This window comes from Podarcis muralis, chromosome 2 (assembly GCF_964188315.1).
Source record: "Podarcis muralis chromosome 2, rPodMur119.hap1.1, whole genome shotgun sequence".
Taxonomy (NCBI): Eukaryota; Metazoa; Chordata; class Lepidosauria; order Squamata; family Lacertidae; genus Podarcis; species Podarcis muralis.
Genome location: NC_135656.1, coordinates 30,110,028 through 30,131,268, shown reverse-complemented (window position 1 = coordinate 30,131,268; position 21,241 = coordinate 30,110,028). Strand labels below are relative to the sequence as shown.

The 21,241-nt window shown below is 51.3% G+C and overlaps 3 long non-coding RNA genes across 3 annotated transcripts; 1 reads left to right on the top strand and 2 right to left on the bottom strand.

Annotated features, from left to right (window-relative positions):
- Positions 1-74: 74 nt before the first annotated feature.
- Positions 75-8,347, top strand: LOC144326919 (uncharacterized). Its single transcript, XR_013391807.1, has 2 exons — positions 75-175; positions 7,599-8,347. It is a non-coding gene; the product is annotated as an uncharacterized LOC144326919 (long non-coding RNA).
- LOC144326918 (uncharacterized) lies at positions 584-2,231 on the bottom strand. The gene is made up of 2 exons (XR_013391806.1): positions 2,085-2,231; positions 584-1,064 (listed from the first exon to the last, which is right to left on the bottom strand). It is a non-coding gene; the product is annotated as an uncharacterized LOC144326918 (long non-coding RNA).
- A 1,925-nt stretch (positions 8,348-10,272) lies between the features above and the next one.
- On the bottom strand, positions 10,273-11,538 carry LOC144326917 (uncharacterized). Its single transcript, XR_013391805.1, has 2 exons — positions 11,213-11,538; positions 10,273-10,463 (listed from the first exon to the last, which is right to left on the bottom strand). It is a non-coding gene; the product is annotated as an uncharacterized LOC144326917 (long non-coding RNA).
- Between the last annotated feature and the right edge of the window lie 9,703 nt (positions 11,539-21,241).

Sequence of the window (21,241 nt, the reverse complement as noted above, 5' to 3'; positions counted from 1 at the left end):
CCTCTTTACTCCAGTTAACTGTGTTTACTTTTCAGACGATTTGAAGGGACTCAAGAAGAAGTTCAGGCGCTGCGCATCTCCCGCCGAGTTTCAAAAACCAGGGAGGAAGGAACCACTTTTCCTTCTCTGTTCCGACGTGATCTGAACAGAAAGGATGGACTCGACCCGAAGAGTGGTATGGTTCAAAACTTAATATGCATTCTGGTACTATTCGCCACGACCAGGGGCGGAGGGGATATATATATATATATATATATATATATATATATATATATATATATATATATTAAAGTAAAGAGTTTTGTGCAGCTCCTAGCACAGTGCTTGAGCAAAATAAATCGGACAGCAATAGTAAGATTGCTTAGTTAGGTACGCACGTGATATCAGTGTCAAGGGTGTGCGGTGCTTTCCATTCTAGCTGAAACCCAGCATTTATCTCCACGATCTTACGTATTGGCTTTTATGGCTTCAGCAGTCATCAATCAATCAATCAATCAATCTCTGCATAGGAGGGATTCCTCTGAATGGTAAACTTGACTAGCAAAGGCAGCAATATTCAACATGCTTCTGAACAATATGGGGACAGGGTTTTTAGGGCAGGTTTATTTCCAAAAACGAAACAGCTTTGGCGTTGGGATCAGAATTATAGTACAAAACTTGAATTTAGCAGTATAAAGTTTAGAGGAAGGGTGAGGTTTGCCTCGCATAACCATCTCCTCACTCTCTGTTTTCTTATTGCCACTGGGATAAACAATACTGTATAGTAACAGGCCAACTCTGGAGTAACCCCCGTGTCTATTCCACGCACCCCGTTGGGTTTTCACCGTCTGTCCCTCACACCTCTACCTGCTCCCCCCCCCAAAAAAAAGCACAGTACAGACTAGAATAGCTTGTAGGCTCCGGTGCGAAATGCCTGTTCCGTTTCCAATCGCCTTGCTGGGACATCTGAGCTTCCCCAATGTCCGCGCGCCTCCGCTTGGAGAAATAAGGTAAAGGCTTTCTCTTCCACCTTGGCTCCCTCCATCTGGCTGCAATTTTGACTGTCTTGGAGCGAGTGCGTGCGCCTGTGTGAAAGTGGAAATAAAACGGTCTAGCATTGCGATTTTATGAAGAAAAAAATGCCAGCAGTTCCATTTAGGATCGTTAGCAGCGTGATAAATTAGCTCCCCCTTCTCCCCGGCTCGCCTCCCCCCCCCCAGCCTCTTCTCCCCTCCCTCCCGGGCTCTCTCTTTGTGTGCGCGTGTTTATTTAATGGAACAGGGGCTGCCAAACACCTGTTTCCTCCCCCCGCGCGCCACGACGCGTGGCTTTTGTCTCGGCGGGCTCGGAGCTGAAATCGGGGACCAGGAGAGCGTTAGGAGACCGCAGCGCTGGGCGGGGTGTGCGGGAGAGCAGCTAAGGCGATGTTTTCCCCATTAGAGCTGTATTTGCAGTGCGAAATGGAGAGAGAGAGAGAGAGAGAGAGAGAGAGAGAGAGAGAGAGAGAGAGAGAGAGAGGCGGGTGGAGGAGGAGGAGGAGGACCGAGAAGAGAACTGCCCGGGATGCCTCGGCCAAAGGGCTGGAAATAAGAGGAGGAGGGGCCTGTTCTGCGTTCCAAATGGGGATCTCCCCAAGGCTGGCTGGCTAGCTGGCTGGCTGCCTGTCGATCCCTCACCCCCCCACCCCACCCCCGCTTCCCAAACATCTCATTCGGCAGCCTGGGGATATAGATCACCATATTCATACCGAGGCTGTATGGGAAACAGCCTGGAGGCAGACGACAGGGAAGAACGAACCAACAGTGCGCATTCTGATATAGATATACTATACAGACGATGCAGTAACGAGCGCGCAGCGTGCAAACAGCGTACCCGACACACACACACACACACACACACACACACACACACACACACACACACACACACAGAGTGACAAGCCTGTGGTGCTCGGATCCTGGCGCGCCTGCGCGGCGATTGGAGGGAATGCCCGAGTCAGGTGGCGTCTCGCGCGTGCTCGCGTGGCCCGGGAGAACCAGCGGGGGGCGTCGCGGAGGCGCGAAGCTAGCCGAAGAGATTGCTGTAGGGCTGCGCCGGAGACTTACTGGTCGGTGCGAGTAGAGAAGAAGCGGTTCCGGCGTCGGTGGGCGAAATGCGCGCAACACTCACGCAGAAGGGACGACACACGGTGCCATTTCCCAAGCAGTCGGGATTTCCGTTGTAGGTGATGGTTTTTTCCAAAATCAACCCGAGAGGGCTCATGTAACTGCAGAGTTTACGCACATGACCTCACAGCAAGCAGGAGGACAAAAAAATAAAACAAAATAAAATAAAGAAATAATTATTGTCGAGCTGAGCTTTAGGTTCGTGGCATGGTCCGTTTCTACATACCACGAAATCCATATAAACTTTAAGCCGAGGTGGACCTGAATGCAGGCTCCAGGAAGACGATCGAGTCAATCTAACTCTCTTTTATTCTTTTGCAAATTGGTAAAGGATCACAGCTCAATTAAAGAGTATCTGCTTTTCATGCAGAAGGTGTCAAGTTCAGTCATCTCTGGGTAGCGCTGGGAACGGCTCCCTCCCTGCTTGAAATCCTGGAGAGCCGCTGGCTGCTAGCCCGTGTAAGCAATATTGAGGTAGAAGGATCAGTGAACTGACTAGACTGAAGGTAGCTCCCGATGTTCCTCGCGTGGACAGAAGCACCTTCCTTTTTTCCTTTTTTTCCACTTGGCTCACCCAGCCAGCTCCGCCCCGCCCCTTTGCGCATTTCCTCCGCATTTGAAACCCATTTCCCCGTTGTGTCCATAGAGGTCAGCCAATAGCTTCGAAGAAGCTCGGTGGTGAGTGCGCGGGTGTTGAAACGAAGGTGTGCAGCGAGGGAGGCGTGTCTTTCTCCGCCTGTGCCTCTGTGAATGAACCTGAGGTGTGCAGGTATTAAATAAGTGGGCGAGCGGAGCATGTATGTGCAGAGGCGTGCCTTTGTTGCGCTTTGTGGCCTGTGTGCATTTGTGTGTGGGCGCAGGGCACGTGCCACGGTTCTGCAGCGCTCATTCATATGAACACCAGGACAATCTCTCATTCCAAAGAGAGGGTCTTCCAGGTAAGTAAATGCAGCCCAATCTTCAACGTGCCATCTGGAAAGTAAGACTCAGCGGGTGCAATGAACATGGACTTCGAGGAATTGTGTAAAGCTAGGATCTCACCTTTCGCTTGATGATGCTCAGGAGTGCCCCTTGCAAGAGTCTGTGGGCGCCTCCGTGTATTTAGACAGCTGTGTCTCTTTTGCGTTTTGCTTTTTTCCTCTGGACTCTTGATGTGCATCTGTGCAGCTTGAATGGATGTGGGTGAGACGCGAGAGGAATCCTTGCAGCATAAAAACGCTGACGGGTGTCAATTTTATCCCGATTTGTGACCACCAAATTGTCCTGTCCCATCATGAGCCCTAAGGGCTGCTGGAGTCCCCTCTCACAACATGCTAATGGATCGAGGGATGTTGTGAATGTTCTTGATGCGAGCGTGGGGTCAGGGGTAGCAGTTACTATGGACGGGAAATCACCAGGAGGTGAACAGAACTGAATCGTGGCAGCGCAAGGAGTCTTGCTTGTAGGAGATGATGTCAGGTTAGCAGTAAGTGTAGAGCAAGACTGTCATAGAATCATAGAACTGTAGAGTTGAGAGGGACCCTGAAGATCATCTAGGAATATGCGGTTGCCCCATACGGAATCGAACCTGCAACCTTGGCACTGTCAGCACCACGGTCTAACCAAATGAGCTGTCCACTAGTCAGGGTGGTTGGCGCCAGAAGTTGTTGAGCTACAACTCTCATCATCCCTCACACCATTAACTATTTTGCTTGACGCTGTTGGTGGCTGTTAATCCAACACCGTCTGGAGGGCACCGCGTTGGTTACCTCTGGCGTAGAGGGATGGGGTCGCGAGTGAGTGCTTTGGTGTGTGGTTTATGGGGGCAAAGGGCGCGACTAACCCAATAAATACGGCGCGCGTCTCTCCTCCTGTCAGCCGTTCTGTCTCTGCGAGCGAGGCAGAGGGGAGGGGGCGGGGGCTGTTTTGCAAGTGACAGGGAGGCGACACGTGGACAAGGCAGCCGCAGCTTCCTGCCTGGGGCAAAGGTGCCTCCTGGCCCGCACCCGTGTCCCTTCAGCCTGCGTCACCCCTCTGGGAGAGGAGCCAAACACCAAATGCTACGCAGAGATGCCTTTGCAAGGGCTTGGGTCTGGGGAAAACCATCGCCCTGGCCAGTTAAAGGCACTCTCATCTGATGAGGGTGATCATTATCATTATCCACATAATTAGTGTCTCTATAGCCGGTGGAGCTCGCTGCAACGGGATGTAGCGCTGGCCACCAACTCGGGCGGCTTTAAAGAGGAAAGCCAGGCCAAGCCATGCTGGGCAAGGCTATCAATAGCTACTAGGCACGACAGCTAAGTTCTGACTCCGCTGCTGGTGGCAGTAAGTCTGAGGAACAACAACGGGGGAGAGCTATTGTCCTGGATAGCTCAGTTGGCTAGTGTGCGGTGCTGATGACACCCAAACGCCCAGGGTTTTTTTAGGGTTGGTAGGAAGGAAGCTAGTCTGAGCACAGTGTACCAAACCGAGAGGGCAACAGAAGATAGCAGCGCCCTTAGCTGGGATCGGGGGATGTGAAGAGGGGTCAGCGAATTTCTCCCTGCTGAAGAACTGAGATATCCCCAGCAAACATTCCCTGGTCTGCCCTTGGGATTCTTAATCCCAGCCCGAATATGAGTTTTTCTTCAGTTCCTGGAGATTTTACATTTCTTAAATTTTTACTTTTCCTGAAATCTTTGTTCTATTGGACAGATGTGCATCCCACTTGCAACCATTTTTGTTAAAACAGATCAGATCCTATGATATTTCTCTTTTTAAAAAAATAAATAAATTGTAATTTTGTGGAGCAGAAAAACAATGCAGTCTCCCCTTTGCCTTTCACACCGCCTTCAGGCTTTCCCTAGAATGAGTTGGGCAATCTTAAATCCCCTCCCTCCAAGAAAAACCTTAGCTTATCAGGATTCGCCCCTAAATTTCCCCATACACCCACACTGCCTTGCTTCGTAGTGAGTTCACCTCTTACCCAGCCGCCCAATCCGATGGGGTCCTCCATTTGTTGAAAACACTTGGCCGGGAAGGCCAAAGCAGAGCCAAGGCCCGCGCGTTGTGCATTTGGTCTCCAAACAAGCGGAGGGAAGGTCACGACCCTGAACCGAGGAACCCGAACCTCCCCTGGCTGTATTTAGCATCCGCCCCCACAAAGCAGGACCCGTCCAATCCATTCCTTCTTGTAACCAAGTCTGCTTTAGTAGCATCCAGCAGACGCGAAGGGAGCGGTGCGCAAGAAGCACGGGCCGGACCTTCCCGTCGCTCGCCCTTGTGGCTGCCTAGTCTGTGCTGAGGGTTCTCGCTTGAGTTGAGCAGGACTTTTCTATTTTTTATTTTTGGGCAGCGCCGGCCGGCTTGAGCAGGTGGCGGCCTGGAAGAGCTGCCCTTCTTCCCCTGCAGGCCAGCGTTGCTTCGGAGCCAGGGGCTGCCGTCTCTGGGCGGCCCGTCCAAGGCAGGACCCAGCGGGTTTCTGCTCAATCCCATCAACGCGCTTGGCTGCCCCGGGGCTGAGGGGTGGTGTGAGAAGAATGAAGCGGAAAGGAGGGAGACCCCCGGCCGCGGGGACCTGGAAGGGGGGAAGTTGGGCGAGAGGGGACGGAGGTCAACGAGGGCTGACCCTGGCTGGGCTGCGGCCAACCAAGACCCTTCCCCGCAGCCTGGGGGCAAGGAGACCCCCTGCAGCCCACGGCAGAGTCAGAGGGCAACCCTTAAAGGCCTTTTAAAAAAGCCTCGTCCAGTTCACCAGAGAAGTCAGAAAGAGGCGGCGGGGAGAGGCGAGACAGTGACCACCAGCAGGAAGGAAAAGGAGTGCCGGCCTCACCCCCTGGGAATTACTGAAGCGCTTATTTGCATGATCCGGTTCCCCCTTATCTCAGTGTTCGCCCAGCGGGAGTCCTCCGCATCCGTCGGACTGCCACTTCCATCAGGCCACTCCTCTATCAGATATGCGACTGTGCTAGCTGAGGCTCATGGGAATTGTAGTCCAAAACATCTGGAGGGCACCAGGTTGGTCAGAAGAAGGCTGACTTCACCATCAGACCACTTTACACAGTGCGCCTGTTCTGTCGAAATTCTAAACCTCCTTTATCAGTAGAAGCAAAGGATGGTAGTTATTCTGGAATGAATTCAGACCTGTTGCGAGTTGCCAGTCTCCTGTTTAAAGCTCTTGGTTTCATGCGGAGGCTTGGGCTTCAGTATTGCACGCACGTCCATGGGAGTTAGACCTATTGGATCCTGTGAGATTTACTTCGGGATAAAATCGAGGGGATCAGGTTACACATACTGCTTTAACCTCAGGGCTAAAGCTCCCATCTTATATTAACTGAATCGAGGGTAAGTTCTGTAGATCGCAGAGTCTCAACTTTGAACTCAGAGTTGCCCTGCAAATCGATTTTGCCTTTATAGCAAGGGTGGGGAATTCCTTTTCTTCCAAATGTTGCTTAACTGAGAATCACTTCGTCCTTGACCGCTGGCTATACGGACTGAGGCTTACAGGAGCTGGAATCCAACGAAGTACCGAGGGCAACAGACTCTTCACCCATTTATATTTCAAACCATGGAGAAGAGGCTTCTCCTCCCCCCCTCTCTTTCTCTATGACCCCATCTGCACTATGTATTTAAAGCCGCATCAGACCACTTCCTGCTTGGCAGGGGGTTGGACTCGATGGCCCTTGTGGTCTCTTCCAACTCTATGATTCTATGATTCACTTTACACAGTCTTGGCTTTCCTCCAAGAATCCTGGGAACTGTAGTTCGTTAAGGGTGCTGAGAATTTTCAGGAGGCACCTGCTCCTCTTCCAAAGCTACAGATCCCAGAATGGTTCCCCTCTTGCCAGGGAATTCTGGGAATTGTACCTCTGTGAAGGGAACAGAGGCTTCCTAACAACCTTCAGTGTTAACTAACTACAGTTCCCAGGATTATTGGGGGAGGGGGGACATGGGGCAGGATACTGTTTTAAATCTATAATGCAGGTGGGGCCTTTGTCACACTCCCTGGGAACTTAAATCGCTTTTCTATCATACTGATCAGCAGTGAGTCTTGCCATAAATGGCCTGTCCCATTAAAAACAGGGCGCTCTTCAAATTTCTCCAACTCATCTGTTTAATGCAAATATCAAAGTAAAATCACACATCCGTGTTATAAGAGGAAAGCGATAAGGATCGTAAAGCACTCAGCACCCGCCCCGGGTTACTGATAACAGAATCAACTCACAATCGAGGGAATAAAGATGAGGGGGCGAGGGATACACACCTGCGGGAGCAAAACCCTCTATTTCCCCGGCTGACTCATAGTTGGGTGTTTAAGAAGCTGCCATTAAAAAGCACTGTGACCCAACTGACGTGAGGTGGTGGCTGTAAGTCATTACCTGAGGTCGCAGTCACTCAATATTGAATGTGCCGATTGTGAACTCTCTTGGCTTAATCTTCTGCACATTTAGTGGCAAGGGAATCTTCGCTGATTTCAATGGAATTTCCTTTCAGGCTCAGCTCAGAAAGAAGAGGTTCCTGCAGGCGGCGATATGAACGACGCAAAGTCTGCTGCTTGACTACAAATCCCATCATCCCTGACTGAACATTGACCCTACTGCCAGGGGCTTTATGGAAGTGTATTGCTTTATATATAGAACTCCTTGGGGGAGGGGTCTTTAAACTTGTTTGTAAATCGCTTAGGTACTTTTTTTTTGTTGGAAGCGACCCATAAGTCACCTACTCAGAAGTAAGTGCCACTGAATTCAGTGGGGATTGGTCCCGCGCAAGTACTGTAGGATTGCAGCTTAGGCGTTCCTGCATAGAGGTTTGCATTTAAATCAGTCCATTTAAGTCCAAGTGTTTTAAGGTCGGGGTGTCATAAGTGTTCAAGGAGAGGAAAATATTGTTATTCTTTTATTACATTTCAATTCAGTCGCTTCTCCGGAGAATTCAGGGCCTAGTGCCTGCATGCTTCCCTCCATTTTAACGGAACAACAACCCTGCGAGGTAAATCAATCCGAATAGTGGTGACTGCCTGCCCCAGGATCACCAGTAAGTTTAACTGCTGAAAAGGGGTTTGAATCCCGAGTCTCCCCAAAATCTAGCTCTTGGCCGCGCAGGATGTCTATGTACAACCACGTTGCCAACAACACATCCGTCTTATTTAACATGTTGGGCAACAACTGATAAAAAGCTTCATTTCTAAAAGACAGGCGCATCCTCACTAAATCCCACTTCTTCCCCCCCCACCCCACCCCCCACCCCAAAATAAATTGTGGGATGAGAGAAAAAGAAGCTCCAAAGCAGCTAGTGAACATTCCTTGAAGACGTAAGCTTGCATTTCTTCTGTTCCCAGCTAGGGCTGCTGTTACAGTACTCGGGCAAAAACCAGAATATATATTTACTTTCCTTCTCCTCTCCCCCCCCCCCCCCCCTCGCCGCCTTCTTGCAAAGCAGCGGCTGCGGTCCTCGCCGCTGAGCGGCCACGGGAACCTTCCCTTGAAGCCAAGACACACAGAAGCAACCATTGCCAGGGAGTCTCGGCGGCCGCAGCAGATCAGAGGCAGCGCCGGACGCGCAAGGAAACTGACCGCGGCGAGCACTGAGTCTGCGCCAGCGAGGCGCTGCGCCAATAGGCGCGCAGCTCGCGGGTCATTGGCTGGCTGAGGACAGCCGACTGGGACTCGATGTGGTTGTTGCTAGAGCCTCTTTCTTTCTTTCTTTCTTTCTTTCTTTCTTTCTTTCTTTCTTTCTTTCTTTCTTTCTTTCTTTCTTTCTTTCTTTCTTGTGCCTGACTAGATCACGGTTTTTTATTCTGCATTTGGCTATCTGATTATAATAAACGCCATCCCTGCCTTCAGGTTGTTGTTTCCACTAATATGGATTAATATTACAGTATTAGAGCTTCCCAGCGTTAGGGGCATGTTCATCACTACAGGGACATGGGAAGTGAGTTTCCTGCGCCGTACACTTGGGTCTCAAAGAGCTGGGTGTCTTGGCCACTGTGTTTCAGTGCATGGCGATGAGAGTGAGAGAGCACTCGTGCTTTTGCCCCGGATTAATTAATCTGCATTGTTTTGGGGGATACGAATTGAATTGGGGTCTTCTGACTCCAACCTTCAGTCAAATGGGACGCATTAGAAGGGGGCAACCATCCTATGAAACTATCTTCACCAGCGGGAAGGGCCATAGCTCAGTGCAGAAGCTCATGCGATGTCCCTGTCTTGTGTAGACAAAAGCCCAAATGCATATGGCTTGGACTGTGAAATCAAGAGCCCCAGTTTCTTGCTAAAAGAAACGCAGGAAATTGCTCGTGCCCATCTCTCGCCGCGGGGTGGGGCAAACACCCTGCAATGGAAATCCTTGGGCATGGGAGTAGCCAGGATTTTTGTAAGGCTACTTTGTTAAGGGGACAGGACTTTTGTAGGAGGGGCGGAACCGGTCAGTTAGTTAAGTATTGCCATTGTTTTACTTGAACCCCCCCTTGACTGCGCCCATGTCCTTGAGGGAAGTTGGAGAGAGAATCCAGTTTATCAAGCATCACCTACCTACAGACACACACCTAGCACTGATAAAGGCAAGGAGAGAAATGTCCCAATCCCAAGAAGACCAGAACAAACTTTACTCCCACCCACCCCATCTCTTCCTTTCTAGGCAAGAGACATTCCACTTTCAAAGGCAACAGATAACTGCGCCATATTGTACCTGGCTGAGGAATCCAATCGAACAGCTTCCTATGTGGTCTTGTGGAGGCAAAAGGTGCTGGCGGGGGTGGAGGGGTAGGGCGTGGATTCAGCTGCTCTTTGAAGGAACCGTTCCCAGTGGCAAATCAGTTAACAAACAGCACTGGGGCGGGAGGAGGGAGAGAGACCTGGACAGCTGTTATCTCCGACCATAACTTAATCCATATAACCCTTCACCCACCAATACTATTTTAATTAATCTAAAATGCGTGCATTGTGTTCTGTACAAACGATACTCTGTGCCCTACATCTCCCGCTTATCATTTAGCTAGGGAAAATCTTTCGGGGAGTTTTGGGGAGCGGGGGTGGGGTGGGGTGGGGGTGGAATCGCAGTGAACACACCTATTCTGTTTGCGTGCCAGGATCAGAAGCTGCAAACGACTCTACGTTCCCTTGTTTAAAACCAAGTAAGAACCTCAAAACAGACGCTCAGAAGAGCCCAGTCCACAAAGCCCGCCTAATCCAGGCCGTTTTAATTATCTTGCCCTGAAGTTCTCGCGCTCCGTTTGAATTTGCTTGTGAACCCCAGTCTTCCCGAACTTCTCGAGCTGCTTTTTGTTCTCTCCACCCTCGATATTTACGAGATCCGTGGATTTCAGGTGCTTCCTCTCTCCGACAACAAGCGCTCCGGAGGCTGATATGCACAGAGAAGGGCGAGAGAGGGGGAGATTTGAGGTTATGAGCAAATAGTTATTTCACCCTTCGCTCTGCCCACTTTCCAACTTTTTTATATATATAGTCTGTCATGCTGCCTAAGTTCCACGGTTTGCAGAGAGAGTGACACGTGTACAGACGCTGACGGGGCAGTGCGCTCTTACCTGCGAAAGGAGATGTCACTACAAGACTGCTGCCGGAAGTGTGTGTGTTTCATTCTTAGTCCTGTCAGCACTCTGAAGAGCACAGCTGTAGCCGATTTCCTTCTCTCCCTTTCTAAGCCTGTCTGAGATCTCCCCCCCCCCCCCCCCCGCTTTGGGGCTGCGCCCGTCCTCAAAGCGCTGCATCCGCTCCCTAGCTTTCTGTTAAGTAGGAAACCACCAACGGTCGTGTGGTTGGTTGGAGTCCCTTTCTTGCTTCGAAAGCGGAAGGCAGGGGCTCAAGACGCGGGAGGTGGGGTGGGGACACTCGGAAAAGACTTGCAAAGTAACTAGTCCGCATTAAACAACATCTTTTTAACAGCCTACCCAAACCGCCTTGGTAATCGTCGATATTCAGGATTAATTGACACAGAGTAGGAAGGGAGCAGCTTCTGCATGTCGTGTTAGGACAGCCCCAGTGACCTGTCCCTACAAAATAAAGGTGCCTGGAAGTCAATCCACCTGTTCTGGCTGTCATCACCCCGCCCCCACAATCCGGTTGCTACATCTGAATATCTGAAAGCATTACCTGTTGGATTTCTATGTTATGTCGCTGATCATTGGCACGGGACATTGGAGGAGAAATGGCAAGCCTGACAATGGCTGCTAGTCTCATTTGTCTTGCATGTTGTGTGAGGTTCCTCAGCGGCTCTTGGAAGGAACTCAGGACATGCTCGTGGGTGGCACCCTTTCTCACGGGTGCCATTTAGAGAGCGAGGGGGGTTGGGTGTGCTCTGCAATAGCAATTCCCTCCGTGCTTTATGGATACTGTTAAATCCTGATTCTGACAGCAGGTTCGAGCACTAAGGGAAGTCTGGAACCACTTCTCTGGGGAAGGTCAAGGGGAGATTCAGAAAATCATACCCTTCTCCGCCCATTGAAGTGGTTCATTTCTCCCATGTTAACTGGTTGCTCCACCTGTTCCAGGCTTGGCACAGATCATCGCGTTGCCTCCCACAAAATCACTTTTGTCTGCAGTTGAACCGGTCCTGGGGCTTTTCTATCTAATGGGAGAGAGAGAAAGGACCAAGAGCTGTTCCTTTTCTCTTTCTCACAAGGCTAGTCTTTGATTGCCTACACACCACAAAGCCAATTTAAAGCACATTCCCACTACCACAAAAGATTCCTGGGCATTGTAGTTAACCCCTCACAGAATTACAATTCCCAGCAACCTTAGCAAACTGCAGTTCCCAGGGTTCTTTGAGGTGAGGGAAATGTATTGCGTTTGAGAGGTATTCAAAACTGTGTTAGGCTGATCAAAAGTTTCACTAAATCTGGGTGAACGAATCCATGATGTCACAGAGAAGGTGGGAAAGGGCTGCTCCTGGCGTCCAATGCTTATATAGATAGGTAAACTGATATTCACCGAAACCAACAAGTCCTGCCTTTGGGAAACCCGGCTTCCTCCTAAGCTCAGAGGTAGACGCTGGCTCTGGTTAATACAGCAAGGGGATCTGCATACCTTCTGCATAGTCATAGGGACAGGCTGGTTATTTCTTCTCCCATTCCACTCTCCCTCACCCCGCTGTACTCCCACTCCCCTCCAGGCTGCAGCCAAGTGGTGGCACGGATTTGAGGCCTGGCTGTCTGCTATCCTATACAGATTCCAGATTCCGTCCAAAAAGACCTCCCGAAGTTGTGGAACAACAACAACAGCCCCTGGGACAGGCGCAGAAAGCAAAATCATAGATGCGGGAAGCGGTGGGGAGTGAGGACCAGGCGTTGCAATGTCGTAACTGCATCAGTGCAAGGCGAATGGTCTTCTTAGAGAGCAGAAATACGTGAACCGCCTTGAGATCTACGGATGAAAGGCGGTATACAAATTTTAATAAGAAGAATAAGAATAAGAACAGGGGCTGGATTCTGGGCATGCAAAGGAACCCCGCCCTGACTTGGCCTTCTCGTGCAGAGAGCTAAGCACCAGAAAAGCAGGCAGAAATCACTCTTTCTAGAGAGATAAATTTTCCAGCAACTATAACAGATAATAAATAAAACAAACATAAAGGTAGACAGAGCACTAACAAAGTTTTCCACGCAACTGCAAATACACAGACGCGTTGAATCTTCGCCGAAATCAAGGAAATGTTTTTCCATAGAAAATAGGACTTTCCTGGAGATATCAACCATCCTTGATCATGTCTCCCTCCTAACTGCTGGAACCCTCTCTCTCTCTCTCTCTCTCTCTCTCTCTCTCTGTGTGTGTGTGTGTGTGTGTGTGTGTGATTTTAATCTCGCTTTCCAGACTGCTGTACTCCCTCCGAAAGCAGTTCGCTTCCATTACAGACGCAGACTTACAAAGTGAAAGGACGAAAGGAGAGAGTGGAAAAGGTCAAGCAGCGAGCAGTTTAACGATGCTGGGTGGGGAAAGTGATGAGTTATAAAAGAGGCATCTCTCGTCCAGCTGGGGCCTGGTTGCTGTTGTTCTTGCTTGCACAGGGGTCGGGTGTCCTGCGACTTTCTGTTGGGTCTTAGAACTGCGTGCACTGGCAGAGGCCAGAAGTCACATGACCTGCCACCGGCCCATGGAGCAAACAGGCTAAGGATGCTGCCGAACCAGGCCAGACTCAGAGCTCTCGCCTTCCTGTCGGCTGCAAGGATTCCAATTCGACTGGAGTCGCTGTTCTTTCCTGACTTGCGTGCATCAGACCGTGGGGCTGTGCCGGATCCCCCTTACTTGGCACTTCCTTAGGTAACTTCAAGCGCCTCACCTGTATCCGGTCTCAATAATCTCCTAACAACCCTGTAAAATAGACGAATGTGATTTTTATAATGCTCCAGTCTGGAAACTGGTAGCTTACCTAAGGTCACAATCTGGATCCCCTTTATATCTTTACTTATACGTAAGCCCCTTGCAGATGCGAGATCAAGGCCAGGGGTGCCAACTTGAATCAAATATTGGGGGGCGGGCGGGCAGGTAAGCCCTGCCCAACATAACCGATCACATGATGTGGCACACAAACAGCATTTGAATGGGAATTCCCCATAACTTTTGAGGGAAATGGCCCCATAAAATATTTAATTTGGGGGGACAAGGGACCATAGGAGTTGGCTCCTATGGGCACGGCTAAAGTGAGGTTTGAACCGCGCGGATTAACCGTTTCCTTGCCGCAACGGGAATAAATTCCATTGGAAGTAAGCATGCTTAGGGTGGAAGAGATTGCAGCCTTAACCAACCCATCACAGCCAGTGTTGGACTGAGATCATAAAACTCACTGCAAAATCTTGGAGCAATCACTGCCTTTCAGCCTAACACAGAAAGCTTCCATATCCTGAATCAGACCATTGGTCCTTCCTGTTCTGTATTGACTATGCTGGCCAGCAGTTGTTCTCCAGACAGGGGCATTCTCGGCCCGATCTGGAGATCACAGATTTGCAGAGTTGGAAGAGACCACAAGGGTCATCTAGTCCAACCCCCTGCAATGCAGTGGGGCACCAACGGTGGGGCACCAACCAACGACCCTGAGATTAAGAGTCTCACGCTCTACCAACTGAGCTGTCCCTCAGAGATGTCGGGGACTTGAACCTGGGACCTTCTGTATGCAACGTTGACGTTCTACCACTGAGCTACAGCCCTTCCCCTGAGTTGGTGCCATCCACAAAGATAGTAGGCTCTGACGTGCCACAGACTTCGCTATCTTTTGCCACGTTCAAAACAAAGAAAATTCCTTCCAGTAGCACCTTAAAGACCAACTAAGTTAGTTCTTGGTATGAGCTTTCGTGTGCATGCACACCATGTACTGTTTTTGAATGAACTGTCTTTTTGCCATTGGGATGGGGTTGGGGGTCCGGATTCGCTTCTAAAGAGCGTCCCTAACTCCATTCTCTAGCAACCTCTCAATACTATCCATATCGCTGTATAGTCGATAGGTACATCAGAAAAAGCGATAAGGTTTTTAAGAAAATCTCTGAACATTAATTCTTAAGTCTCGCTGCTGCTGCTGCTGCTGCTGCTGCTGCTGCTTCGACAACAACTACTACTACTACAACTTTAGGTTGGTGAGTGTTGCGTAGATCTCAAAGGCAATCTTTTATTCGCATAAAGTGACGACATTTTGGGCTGCGGAACTGGCCTCCCGTTCCGGCTTTTCACAAGTGGAAAGTGCTTACTCTCCTGCAAGTCCTTGCAGGCTCCCCCTCCCCTCCATGCACCGCAAACACCCTCCTGAGGGGCGGGTGACACCTCCGGAACATTATGGGGTGTTGGGCACAAAGGGCTGCAGTAAGCAGCAGCGGCGAAATCTGCGAAAATTACATGCGGATCTCCGCTGGACTTGCGCAAATCCACCGTTGCACACAGCCCGCTGAACTCAATGGGGCTTCGTTCTGAGCAGACCCGCGTGGGATCGCACTGCACAGCTGCAAGCCCGAACTCGCTAACTGGAAAGAGGCTGGCGGGGGGGGGGGAGAGAGACTTTCCTGAAAGGTCGCCTACGCAGCCAGGAAAAACGACTTCTCGACGTGCCAGGGATTCTTTCAAAGGCAAGCGGGCGTTTTCTGGACCTCGGTCGAACTTCCGCTGCCTGTTGCGGACTTTGATCTCCTGCAGACTTTGGATTCTGACTCGCCTTCGGAAATCGCCCAGGCCACAACAAAGGGAGCCTGGTGGTGCGTGGAGCTGTGTGTGCTTCGGGGAGGCGAGGGGGGGCAAAGACGTAGAAGAGACGGTTCACTTCAGCTTCGATATTCACAAAAGCCCTCAGAAAATTGTAACTAGGACAGAAGAAAGATAATTGATTTTTTCTGACGCGCTCTCTCTCTCTCTCTCTCTCTCTCTCTCTCTCTCTCTCTGTGTGTGTGTGTGTGTGTGTGTGTGTTCTCGTCTCTGGGTTGTAGGAGGAAATGAAAGGACCGGCTTTCCAATTATTTTCAAGAAGTGATTTCCAGAGAAGTGACTGAAGAAATCCAAAGCAATTCCCTCAAGGCGCTTAAGCTTCCAGTCCTTTGCACACTGGGGCAGATTCAATTTCAGTGCAATGAGGACCTTCTTTCGAATATCGGTGTTTCTCAGAGGACCCATAATCAGGAATCAGCTGGGAGAATCCTGGACCCGGTTTCCGGGTCAACTCCGTCCTAGTTCGGGAACAGTGAGGTGGGAGTTGGGGTGTGTGTGCCCCGAAAGCTCATCCTTTCAGGGATGCGAGGGTGACTGCCCCTGAAATAATAGAATAATGGAATAATTGTAGAGTTGGAAGAGATCACAAAGGTCATTTAATCCAACCTCTTGCATTCCTGAAAGAGTCCTGCGCTCCTGGTCGGAAACCGCATTTGTGGTTTGCAGCTTGCGGCCACTCCGAGTATTCCGGTCCTACTTGCTTTACCTCCCTCGGTTGAGCGGAACAAAGATGCCAAGGCTGTCCCATCTGCCTTCCGAAGGACAATTGTTGGGTTTGGGTAACGCTACTCGCGCCCTCTAGAACGAGTTGCCCCGCCCTGACAAAAGAAAAACCCTGACTCAGAATTAATGAAATTATTCGAACCCGGGTACAGTTGCAAACCGCTGGATTCTAGAGGTCTGCCGGCAGCCCCAGTGTCTTGAGCACAGTCTCTTTTCTGCGAGGACGTCACTTTAGACCCCTTCATGTACTGGTCGCGTTATCTTTGCTCCAAAAAGAGTGGTGCCTGAAAAGAAAGTCTACCTGGAAACTCCGCTACCCGCCTTGAAAGCCTTGTTCACTCATCTCAAGTCGGTACATAATTCCTGAGGCTGTGATATCTCAGAGATGGAGAAAATGTCCTCTGTGTGTGCTCAGAGGAACCTTTAGTCAGATGCCAGCCAGGACTCCAGCGCTAGCTTTGATGTCAGAACCCGCTCTGATACTGAAAGCAGATTCTTGGAGCGTATCATTTATGCAAGCTTCACCTCCTTTAAAGGAAACTATTATTTTAACAGGCTACAGCAAGTTTATGCACTGCTTAGAGATCCACGCTGGTCTAAACAAGCAAGAACCACTGTTGGTTCAAAAGCCACATTAGGGCATCACCTTCATTACGTGCCCAAATGTCACAAAACAACCCGCAAGCTTTCGAGTTTTCCGGGGCTCTTCGGCGCCTCGCGCGCTATTTCGTAGCATTTTTATTAGCCCAACAGAGGTCTTAGATGATCTCCCGCATTTTTTCAGCAGCCAGCACGGCTACCTCCACGTTTTCTGCTACTCCTCCTTTTTGCTGTTGCAGTTTCTGAAGCTGCTCTTTTTGTGACAGCCTCTCATTCCCAAAACGCACCTCCCTCCCGGGATTAGGTATTTCCGAAGTGGGGCAGGAGGATCTCTCGGGCTATGTGTGCTGCGTGGTAAAGAATAATTCCAGGTACATTCCATAGGTGGCATCGTGCTACTAGAAATGGTCTCTGCGCGCGAGGGAGCCGCCGAACCAGGCGCTAGAGCCGCTTCGTTTCAGCAGAAACTTCTCCGCTCGCCTTGAGGAATAAGTGCCACCTGGTTAAAAACCACACAAGCAGAGGATGGGTGGCCATCTGTCTGCGACGCCTCTAGCTGAGATTCCTGCATTGCACGGGGTCCCTTCCAACGCTACAATTCTATGCTTCTATGGCCGCGCAATCGACCCTCCGCTTAAACCAATGGGGCTTTTCGTTGTCTTCACACCAGAATCTACGAGATACCAATCCGGCAGCCTGATCTTCGGGTTCAGTGATATTTACTCCCAAGTAATTGCGTGCGTTCTTGGACGCCAAACGCCCCTTCATAATCCTGATGTATTATAATTTCAAATGAACTATTCCACTGGTTGCAAATGCGTCTTGAGGGCACATGCACCTTAGACCCATTTATTCGGGTTTAACTCTCCCGTTGGGCTGTGTGTGCCATTTTTCTCCTGGATCTTCCCTTCTCTCAAAAGTATTATTATTATTATTATTATTATTATTATTATTATTATTATTATTTTATGTACTTCACATATTCTGAGTTTGCGCAGTGTGTGTGTAAAATCGCAGCCTCTGCAAGCACATGGAAATTGTCATCCGCACACAAAATCGTAGGAGCTACAATTTCGTGTGTAGGTGATCAAAGAGGCGATGAATCTCAGGAATCTGGGGCTCAGAAAGCAGGGTCATCCATCGATTTTCACTGTGGTCTTCTTCTGCGCCCCTCCTAGTAGCCTGGAATCAGTAATCCTTTCCTGCCCAAGCAGAAGACACGCGGGTGAGGACTCCGACCTGTCTCTATCCCTTCCCCCGTCCCTCGAAAACCAGGACACAAGAGAGATTTGGCAGAACACGTTGGGTTGCTCCAGGTTCCAGGACGTCTGTGCTTCCATCAGCCGCTCCCTGGGCAGAAATACGACGGGGATTAGGGAAACTGGTCGGCCAGGAGAAGTTTGGGCGTGTCGTGGGGGAATGAATGGAACTATGTGTGCACTCACTGGCGCTGTGGTCAGGAACCGAAGCTGATGTAGACAGAATAGCAATGTGGCAACCGGGTGGTGGGGGAAACCTGCACCGAGGGGGTTGATGTTGGGGGACCCATGCAGAGGCGCTGGCTGGGCTGCTGACCCTCAAACCACTGCGCCCCACTGCAGACTGCCCGGACCTGAGCCAAGCCCCAGTGGACCTCTGCCTTAGCGCCAAGAGCGGCTTCAGGAGCCGCGCAGCGCCTCGCGCAGGGAAGTGGAGTCCAAAGGAGATCTGGAGCCCACAGCTGGGGAGATGCTTGGCCACGCCATCCTGTGGGAATCAGTGCCACTACGGTCAGTGGGGCATGCTCCCTAGTAAGTGTCTTTAGAACCCCAGCCTAAGCCACAAGCGCAAAGCAAAGGCCACTCCGGCGCCGCCGCTGCCGCCACCCCCGAAATAAATAGAGGGCTGGAAGCCGAGCGATCTTTGACGGACACCCACCCAGAACATGATACCCATCAGTTCCACACACACACACGTTTCAGGCTCTCCCGGTTCTCCTCTCCTTCCCGCCACGGAGAGAGGAGGAGGCTATTTCAGCCACCGGGACCCGCAAACTCACACAGAAAAATCCTTGTGAGATAAAATTGCTCCCTTCGGAGGCGGTGCGGGGCTGGAGTGTGTGTGTGTGTGTGTGTGTGTGTGTGTGTGTGTGTGTGTGTGTCGGCGGCTGCGGCAGCGAGCAGCTTTATCTGACACTCTCCGCCTTGCAAGGACGTTTCACACAAAACGCCTTTTGTTCCCGGGGACGGCGGCGGCAACCCCCACCCAATTTGCCTCGAAACACAAACATGCGCGTTCCTCGCAAACCGGGCTCGGCTCTCCGCAGCAACACTGTCCGCCCCCCCCCCTCCGCGACAGCCAATGAAAGGTTGCCGTGACAGGCAGAGAATCTCGCCCTACGTCCATCCCCACCACCTCCCCGGTCTTCTCGGATCCATTTTGTCTGAGCTACACACACTGAGCCATATTCGTGTTCGGGGAGTTGTTTATCTTCCCCGCCGGGTTCTGGAAAGAGCCAGCAAAATCCAGTTGTTCATCAGGAAGGGAGGGAGAGAAAGGGAGGGAAGGAGGGAGAAGCCCCCTGAAATGGACCAGAATAATCTCCCTCCCTCCCTCCCTCCCTCTCTCTCTCTCTCTCTCTCACACACACACACACACACACGTTTGCCTCTTTAGTTCCTCAGCTAGGGTAAAATAGCCCTGTTGAGAGGGGGGGGGCGCCGTGCATTTGCATGCTAGTCCCCCCAGCCCCCACCCGCAATCTCATCCGAGGCACATCAGCTCGCTGACGTCAACAGAAGAGAGGAGGAGGAGGAGGTATAAATTGGAATCTGACAGCTGTAAGGAGGTGTGACGGCGGCAACTCCTTCGCCTCGGCTAGGAGACGAGCCCTTTCCAGGCCGCCCCATAGGCCCGCCCTCCGTTAGTGTCTGCCTTAATTTAAACCGCGCAAGGGAAGTCGCCAGGATTTGCCCCCCCCCAATCTGTTTCCAACAACACCCCCAACCTGAAACGCGAAGCAAAAAGAGAAGGCGATGGGAAAACCAGAGTGCCCCTGAGCACGTACAGAGTGCCTTTCCTCCCATCATCTTTATACCGCCACCGCTATTCCACAAATATCTGCCACGGCCAGGAAAGAGCTTCCAGGCAGGCAAGAGAGCTGTGCTATGTTGGGGGGGGAGGAAGCCCACCCCATGGCCATTAGATTGGACAAGTACGTGTTCCGCTACCCACCCACCCCTTTTGAACGTCATGCAACGTTGGTGAGCCAGAGGGAATAAATATTATTATTATTATTATTATTATTATTATTATTATTATTATTATTATTATTATTATCATTATCATTATTATTATTATTATTATTATTACACACGGCTCCCCAAATTGATTGACAGCAGGGTAGGGAGCGGCAGCTGTGCCAGCACCACTTCCTTCTCAGATAGGGGGGATTCCCTCCTCTCCTCTTCTCTCCTCTCCACCCCCCCCCCCAGAAAGCAGGTCCCTCCAGGGGTGCTCAGGTGACTGCGGCACGAGGGAGTCCTCAGGAGCTGCAGCCCTGCCCCTCCCTCCTTCCTTCATTTTGGCAGCAGCGCCCGGATCCGTGCCTTAACAAAAGCCATTACTGCGTGCGAAAGTATCTCCCGCTCATTTGCATTCCGCCCCTAATAAGCAAGCGGAGGATTTGCAGCAGCCTGCGCTTAATAATAATAATAACCCGGGAGATGGGGGCGGGGAAATATGGCAACCACATCTGTGTCTCGATCAGCAGCAGCAGCAGCAGCAGCAGTTCCTGCAGCCCCTGCAGCCCTGCCCCTCCCTCCCTCCTGCCTGGGCACCGCGCTGCTGCTGCTGCTTCACCCGGCCTCTGGCGGCGGCTGTGCTCGGCTCTGGCATCGATCGCCTTTTAACTCGTCTCGGGCTCGGGCGGGAGAGGGAGAGAGGGAGCGGGCGCGCGAGGACGGGGGGGCGGGGGCAGTGCGCAGGGCGGGGGGGGGGAGGGAGGAGGAGGCGGAGGCGAAAGCGCCGAGAGAGAGAACAAGGTAGATACTGTATTTAGGTTCATGCCCTTATATGGTGACGAACGCGGCGCCCTGCAGACTAGCTGCACCATAAAAGGAAGCGGCGCGAGAGCCTCGGGTGAGCTGTTGAGCGCTGATTGGTGCGCCCGTATCTCGGCAACCGGGCTTCAGTGGTGGAAAAGAGCCGAGGATTCTAACCCCGCGCGCCTCCCCCTCCCTCCTTCTCCTCCCCCCTTTTTATCATCCCCTCTCTGCCCCCCCTCCCGCAACCCACCACAAAGTCAGCAAAGGCATATATGGTGGGAAAGGGGGGGGGGGAGCCCCGTGCCCGCCTCCCTTCCTTCTCCTCTGACATGTCGCCTTCTTGCAGCTGAAATTGCCAATTTGGCCCCCAGCAGATAATGGGTTTCTACCAGCACCAATTCTCCCTCCCTCCTTTTCTGCTCCCTCTCCCTCTCCCACCCCCAGCTCTCTGGCCTGCGTAAGTCAGAAAGAGCGTAATAATAATTACAATTAGCTGCGCAAAGAGATGGCTTCTACTGGAGTGGCTGGGTTTGGAACTCAGAGACTCGTGTGTGTGTGTGTGTGTGTGTGTGTGTGTGTGTGTGTGTGAGAGAGAGAG